At 30.4% G+C, this 8,787-nt stretch overlaps 1 protein-coding gene across 8 annotated transcripts in view; it reads left to right on the forward strand.

Moving 5' to 3' along the window:
* LOC123671947 (potassium voltage-gated channel protein Shaker) overlaps positions 1-8,419 on the forward strand; it is a 204,283-nt gene extending 195,864 nt beyond the window's left edge. For all 8 annotated transcript variants that reach the window (XR_006746203.1, XM_045605851.1, XM_045605850.1 and 5 more), the window contains one exon: positions 1,008-8,419. The gene's annotated coding sequence lies outside the window, so the exon portion shown is untranslated. The remainder of the gene's footprint in view (positions 1-1,007) is intronic.
* Positions 8,420-8,787: the final 368 nt, after the last annotated feature.

Here is an 8,787-nt window from a genome sequence, read left to right on the forward strand (position 1 = left end):
CTCCAAACAGCGTTTAATATCGACGTTGCCTTGTTAACTTTGGTCATCGGGGGGTATACATTTCCAGCAAATATTCCTCATAGGCAAATATTCAAGCAAAATAGTGAAAAAACTGCTGCCTGATAGTGCTTTTCAAATGTTCCTATTTCACTGGCAGGCACATCTAAATAGAAACAAGGTTCAGTCCATTTCCAAGTTGCCAAACCCTTGGTTAGATTAGATCAAATGTAGGATCGATCGTTTTGCAAGAAAGCAGCTTTTAAGAAGTTAGATGACTTTTTGTATTGATAAGCAATTCCCAAGAAGATTGTCTAGCATTTTGTTAAAACTGGCAAAGTCTTTAGGAGCCTTGGCTATTGCATCAACAGGATTCTGGCTTGTCTAGAAAATTGCTTCTTGGACTCAGTATAAGTTCAACTGTTTTCATGTGTGACTTACAGAGTCTGCAAATTTTTCTGTCAACAAGGGTACAGAAGGTTATAACTAACTAATAAAAATAAAGTCCTGTCGATAGTTGTATAATAATTCAAAGCTCACTTCGTGGTGTCTATTTAAACTCTAGAGGTAATCTAGAATTCTTCTTGCTTCTCCAGGCTGAGCTCCCGTTGCAGAAATAATGATCTGTATTTTACTTTTCCAAACACACATAGTGGTTGAAGTCCAACGAGTGTCAACCTTTTCAGGAAGTTTATCGCTTTGTTCATTGCCTTCAATATTACTATGACCTAGAAATAATAAAAGAATCTTTTTTTTGCGTTTGGTATTAACACACTCTCAGATCAAGAAAGAGCTACTACTATGTTATTTCAATCTCCTCAGCAAGACCTGATTCTTTTTTGCAATGAATACTACCTATGTAGACCTCTTTGAGGTTTCTTTTAAGATAATCTTGAGCTAAGACAGCAAGAATGTTTCTAACTCAAAAATAGCCAAAAATTTCATTTGTTCTTATTTAGATTTTATAAATGAATGAATTCGAATTTGTTAATTTTGAATTATCCTTTCAGTGACGGATGTGCTGCACTTGCAACCTCCAGACTGGCTGGCGAAGGGCCCCTCCACAGGTCGATTGAGGGGTAAACCTCTCCACTCGAAGCGAGAAGCAACATCAAGAACCAGCCAGAACCTGCAGCATCGCATAAACATTGAGTGCGTGTTGAGTGCAGTGCTCCGAACGCTCAATAGACCCTTAAAACAAATTCACACATATATTTGTTCTCCTCGGTACTTTTGTATTATTATTACCATAACGATTGTTTTTGGGTGAGATATCCTGCCAAAAATACTTAATATATAAATATAACTTAGTAAACTGAGGGTATATCACAGCTGATTCTCGAATCGTATTTTTTAAGTATATTTACGAAGGTGAATTCATGAGTATTCGTTGCAAATTTCAAGAGATATATTCGCTAGAGGGCGCTGTCCATGTATCGGCTCAGGGGATATTTGAGAAAAATAAAACTACAATCAAAACACGTTTTAAACATAACTGGAAAATAAGGAACATATATTAACGAAAAAACTTAGAATTTCTATTTTGCCGTCAATATTTCCATCGATATCTACGTCTGAGTTGACGTCAATTAATTTGAATGGAAAACAGATGGGCTGTTGGCCAATGGAAAATATTGATGCAACTATTGGCAATAACGAAGATCTCAACTAATGAAGTAATGAAGATGAATCGAAACATTGTAGTGCGATCCAAAAATAAACATTGGAAAACAACGAGAATTCAAAACTTTTGAAAAATTATTATCCATTCGTCAGTCCGTTTTTTGCTATAATTTACTTAAGAGGAAATTTTTTCCTTGGGGAAGTGGAAGCTGCCATAAAAATACACGAAGAGGTATTTTTCAAATCCATGAATAAAATTAATTAAACTTTTCTGCGCTCAATTAAGAGAAATTTTCAACAATTTTTTTCCAAATAATTTTAATAATTTTCATAATTTAAAGGTCAGAAGATTAACATTCATAGTTAATGATTTAATTATGTAAAGATTTCGTTAAAATCGTTAAATAGAAACAATTAATTTTTTCTAAATTCTGAATGCTTCATTAGTAATAAAACTATTTTGGATAATAATTTTCCCCCCTTTTAGAACTCAACTATTCTACAGAGCAAATATATGAGATTGCTGTTCCTGAATGTGCTACTTTAACGGAAATTTACGTGCACCCAACTGCTCAATCGAAGAACGAAGTAGCACCGGAGTGAATAAATCTAAAATTAAAAAAAAAATCCTCGATCTTTTCGAAAAAGTCCCCCTGTTTTCATCTGAACCGAGGCATCATAGAATCGTTCGATCCTAAAAAATTAGTTGTTCAAATTTTATGGGAGAAATATAGGATAAATTCAACTTTAAAGATCAGTAGAGAGGTGTTCTTGTATCGTTAAATAGAATACTGCTGTTTGTTAAAATTCCGTAGTTAAGGTATTCATTCTTTTTTCGATTAAAACTACTGATGCACATTGAGATATTCCAAATGATATCTACGAAAAAATTATCTGCCGAAGCATTACAAAATGAGAGTTAGGAGCCTAAAGCAAAAAAAACAATATATTCACAGTGAAACAATAAGATAAGCAAGAATTGATAAAAATAGTTTGCTGAAATTGTTAATATTAAGTAGAGCTTAATAGAGCCAGAATAGGACTTTTAAAATGATGCCTCGTTCAAAACAATCCCAATTCTCTTGAATACGCGGTGTATATTTAAATTTAAGTGGTATGAATTTATATATTACATTACAATTAGGTACATTGTATATATGTAAATTTTTGAGGAGTCTCAGTTATTTATCGGATATACTTTTTTTTTTGTAAAGTGTAAGAGTACGCCTACATACAAACGAAAAATATCAAAGAAAAGGGAGAATCAACAGTAGATTCACTGAAATTTTACCATATAAATAGCGAATTTATATATTTTTGAATCACGATTATGCATCATCAATTTCAAAGGAAATAAAAACAAATATTCGGTTCAAATTATCTAAACAAGTCTTTTTTAAGACTGGACTAATTTCTACATATCAAGCTGCAAGCAATAATAATGATGAGGCAGTGAAACCTTTTCTCTCCTTTTTTTCTTTTTTTTATTCTCTTTACTATCCTTTTTTTCTTCTCCTCTCTTCTCTTTAATTTTCTTTTCTCTCTTCTCTCTTCTCCTCTTGTCTTCTCTTTCATATTTTTTACCTATCTTTTCTTTTCTCTTCTTCTCTTTTCTCTTCTTCTCTTCTTCTCTTTTCTCTTCTTCTCTTTCCTCTTCTTCTCTTTTCGAATCGTTTATTTTCTTTTCTTCTATCTTTAAACTTCATGAAAAGGTTTCAAAGCCTCCTGGGGTATTATTCGAAACATAACTCGAAATTACGTTAATTATATACTTCTAGAATGTAAACTTGATTCAGAAAAAAAAACAGTCTTATCCCATTCTTATAAAGCTACACTGCCATAAAATTTCGATCATGCAAAACCGAAAGTAATCGCAAAAAAAATCACTTCATAGTATGGATAACTAAAAAAAAAACCGTTAAAAAACCGAACTTTTCTTTTCGTACATTGCGGATTTTCACCTTCAAAAAGACATTTACGAAGAATATTGAATAAGTATAAAGTATGAATTTGTAAATATGATATTATGATAAGTTGAAAAATTCTGTGATTAAGATTTAAGAGTAAACTTTAACCGTTTCATTCATATATATTTTTAATGAAGACCATTGTTTCAAATTCAAAGGTCACGTTATAGTTATTTTCCAAGGTTGCCGTTTTGCTGGCACGCACAACGGAATATATTTGGTCGACAATTTTTTTTTTTAGAGGTTACAACTAAAACTTGAATCTTACGATTTTGAAATGTGGATAATCTACGTTTTTAGAGAATTTTTAAGAATCCTGAAAAAATTTTTAAAATATTGATTAAATTTTTCGGTACCTCTCAATCAGTAGCAACTCTTCTATTTTCATGCAAAGAAAGAATTTCCTATTTTAATAACAATGTTTAATGTCAACACAATATATTTCATCTAAAAATTTTCCTAACAGAATTTTAATCGCCTAATTTGAATCAAAAAAAATATTTTGAGAATAAGAGAAATTAATTTTCCACCATTAGTATATTCAATATGAAGTTTATTTATTTGATATATTGAGAAGCATACAATTGAAGATGAAATTAAATTGTTAGTACAACAATCACAATCATAAAAACTCTATTATTCAAAAATAAAATCTAAAGGAAAATTCGTAAGGTGAAAATAATATTTTTGACTTGCAACCCAGCATTACTATTTTATTATGATATTCTCATGTCAAACAATATTTTCGAAGTGCTAATTTTCAAATTGTTTTCAGGAAAATTTTAATTGCTCAGTTCAATAAAAAAAACAATTCTTCAAGAATAAAAAAAAATGTATTAAATTAAATGATCAACTTAATATGAACATATTCATCGTAATTTAATTACAATTAATTTAATCAATCGTAATTTAATCACTATTAATCCAATTTTTAATTAATGAATTTTAATTTAATTACGATTAATTAAATTAATAATTAATTGATCGTAATAAAATTACGATGAATATGAAGTTTATTTTTCGAATATATTAAAAAATATTCGAATGAAGATGAAATATTATTGTTAGTACAACAGTGAAAATAATTTTTGCTTGAAAATTCTGTTTTATTAAAAAAAAAAAATTAGTATTTTGAGATCAATATTTCAAACTGGCAATTTAATATGTCTATTATAAACGATATTCGCTCTCTGAAAATATTCGAAAATGAGTTTTAAAACCATTTTTTCAGCAATTTCCTCATCAAAATTCAATTTATATCATAGTTGTTTGAAATTTTAAACTTTTTTTTATTTTTCGAGTGTTTTGCATTTCGTCTTAGTTGCAGGGTTATTTTTAAACATGTATTGTTGGAACTATGTAATCTTATTTTCGAATTTGTGGTAATTGACCCGAAAATAACTATAATGGTGAATTTTGAACACTTGGAAAGTCCATAAGAATTCGATGTGAATAAAAAAAAACAATCAGCTGAGATATACCTAATCTTATGAATACTGAATAATTTGTAATGATAACGTAATTAAAAAAAAAAGAAGTAAAAAATGGCGCATCGAAAACGTGTTACAAAAGATCGCGTAAAAGATGTGCGAATGCTGTGTAGTGCTCACACCAAAACTCTGATTAGTTTTCGGCACTGTTTTAAGTGCTTGTATTTTTGGGCTGTGTGAAGCTTACCTAGGGTTGGATTAGCTTTAGCCCTTGTTACATATCCACCCCGCGTAGCCGGAACGGACGGGGGGGCAGCGGGGCTCACTTTCACCCACATTCAGTTTTTGCGAAAAAAAAATAAATTTCTCATTTGCGCCAAAATTCGTCTTGATTCAACAACAAATTTTCGAGAAAGTGTAAAAAAATTTTTGGAACAGTTTTGACAGGACTAAACGAAGTGTTTGTTGTCTTCAACCCGTTTTGAAAAAAAAATATTCAAAGCTAAAAACAAAATTATACACAGTTTACCAGCCAACTGGAATATTTCGATAATGAAGGAATATTAGGATGTGTTAAAAAAAATGCTCGGTTGAGTCAAATTTACGGTTTTTTTTCAATAACAGCTGTTTATACTGGGTGTATCGTGTAACAGTTTCCAATACCAACAAATATAATTTTTGGATTCTTCTAAACCAAACGAATTCTTCGTACGATATTTAATATTTCCCTACGATAATTCTGGCAGCTTTTTTTAGCTAAATTCACCTCGTCAGGGAGCTGGGTTTCGAAAAAATGAAGCATGATTTTCTGAAAAAATGCAAAAACTGAAAAATTCAGAATTTTGTATTTGAAGAAAAAAGTTGGTATTGGTAACTCTTTAGACAAGCTTCCAGCAATTCCTCAGTTATCGAATTTATTGTTTTTAGCTGAGACACTCTGTAAATATTTCGTTTTCCTCCTGAAATACTAAAGTTTTGACAAGCATTTTGATTATTATGTTTTTTCACGAAATTTTCCTTGGAACTACCATATTTAAATTAATTTCAAAAATAGCCTTAATTCTTAGCATCAACTTCAAAGAAGAAATGATGACCATAAACACTTCTGTTGACGCGAGTTTTCTGAATTGCTTTCGAATTCTAATCTGTTTTTTTTTGCGAGTGAAAATTTTTTATACGATTCAGGTGGTACAAAACCTAACCACCTCAAATTCGAAATATTTCAAAACTAAATTCGAGAAAATCGTGAACAAATTTTGGAAAATCAATTAATCTTCAATGTTTCTGATTCTTCATTTCAATAGAATTCTTACGCTTGGTCTAGAGTACCTCGAAAACTGCTGAAATTTTCGCATTATTCATAAAAATATCCTGCTAAGGCCAAATTTATATTATTTTTCAAATCTTCACATTTTTAACGGTTTAAGACTTAGAAACATTGAAGACTTAATTTATACATTCCAATAAATTCCCTTCAATTATTTTTAGCATCAATTTAGGAGCAGTATGATTCAAATTTTTCAAAGAAGAGAGGCGAAAACTTAAAAAACGGTCAATATGAAAAAATATAAATAAAAATAAAAAAGATTCAAAGGCTTCTGTAATATTTACAGCTTTTTCCGTAATTTCAAATTGCCGTTCCGAAATTGAAAAAAATCTTTCCATGAATTTTCACACTCAGAAGTTTCAAAAACCGTAGAACCAGAATCTGCAAATATTTTCGTGTGTACAATTTTTTCTTTCAAATCTCAGTTCCGCTCTGCTCCGTCCTCGCAATATATCACTATTTAAATCGAATTCGAAATGCTATAATCATCATTATTGTGTAGATAATCAATAATCAAAAACACTGGAAACAAGGTTTTGTTTCTTCGTAATTCATGCGGTCTCTCTCTCTCATTATGTATGTTGATGTTATTATTATCGTTATTTTGTTCGTAAAAGCAGTCTATGGGGGAAAAGGGGTTCCGGTCTCCTCTGCAACTCCCAAACACGGCTGACACCTTGAAACTGTCCCCTCTTTCGAGATGCACTCTCAATTGGAACATTTTCATGAAAAATATGTACCTATCATCACTTTATGTAATGCATTTCAATCTCATGTTTGTAATTTTAATTATTGGGTGAGTACGTAAAAAATACCGATAAAAATGCCACTTCTGATCAACTTTAATGTTGAATCATATTTTTATAGATTGTTGTGCGACAATTCATCATTTCGGAGATTTTGCAATTTCAAACATTATTACCTAATAAAATAATGGTTTTCCAATAGGAATTATATAATTTGAAATAGTTATATTGGCAACACTGTGTATTACTCTTTGACATTTCTTATGTCATTTGTGTTCAATAGGTTATGTCGTTTGATCATAGTAAGATACATGCTTCAACAACGTTTAGAAATTGTTAAATTGTCAGTGTTCATTAGTGAATACTGGGAGCAATTTGAGAAAAATTCATCGACGGCATTTTTCAGTTGATCCACTCACTATTGGTCGTATTGTAGATAAATTTGATTCCTGGTATTCTTTACACGAGTAAAGTAGAAAATTCACTTTCTAATGAGTCTTCTCAAATTTCACTCAGTAATCCCATAGGAACACTGATTTTGATAAAACAATTCAACAATATCTAAACCTTGTTGAGACGTGTATCTTTCCATAATCATAACATAACCTCCTTAATATAATTGACATAAGAAATGTCAAAAAATTAATACTCAGTGTTGCCATCTGAACCATTTCAAATTCCTATTGGAAAACAATATATTTGTTATCCTCGTGATGTCTACATGTATAGCAATGAAGTGCAATAAAACTAGCTCAATTAAAACATAAAATATCTTGAATAGGACACGTTGAATTTGAAAAAAAAATACTATATATATATTTTATTTGTAATGAAATTAATTATCTCATCATCATATCATTAATTACAGGAAATGAGTTCGTAAAAATCAATTTTAACGTGCATACTATGTATACTATTTATCAATGGAGGTCAATTCCGAAAATCATATCATACATATTATGTTAATACTTTGTAAATGTTGAATGCTCAAAATAATATTGATATACCAGCTAGATATTTGATGGTCTCTTGAAGCCAATGAAGTTCTAATTTTACAGTTCAGTTCATGTCATCTTGAAGAGACTATAATGTAAAATTTATCAAGTATTTTATTGCTTAGACGTTTAGTTAATCTCGAATATTTTTTTTTGGCATCGATTCAGCTCGAAAGAGAGGATAGTTTCAAACCTACACAAAGAATATGCGTACGTCCCGTCACAGGTCGTCATTCATTGTCATTTATTTGTCAAACCAGTATGAATCTAGTCATGTTTGTTACAATTTAAAATATTTTATAAATGTTGATTAATATACGACATTCCTATTTCACTATTTCGTTTCATTCAATACCCAACATCAATGCATCATAACATGTTTTTCCCCTTTAACGCAGGGGGAATTTTTCATGCTGAATACAAACCTGCAGTCAATTCCTCTCTAGAACAGTCAAAAACTGAGATATTTCGAATTCTGAGGAAGAATTGTTCTTTAAGAGGATATATAAAATTTTTCTCTTGGGAATCTACGATGTTTAAATCTCTTTTATAACACATTCTGTTCTTATTCTGTTATTTCGAGAAAAAAAATGTTTGGCCTGAAAATTTGATAGAAGAAATATTTGACCACATCGAATACAAATCTGCAGTCAGTTTGCATCTGAAAGGTCTCAATTTCGAGATATCTCCAGTTTTTAATAG

This window comes from Harmonia axyridis, chromosome 2, assembly GCF_914767665.1.
Source record: "Harmonia axyridis chromosome 2, icHarAxyr1.1, whole genome shotgun sequence".
Taxonomy (NCBI): domain Eukaryota; kingdom Metazoa; phylum Arthropoda; class Insecta; order Coleoptera; family Coccinellidae; genus Harmonia; species Harmonia axyridis.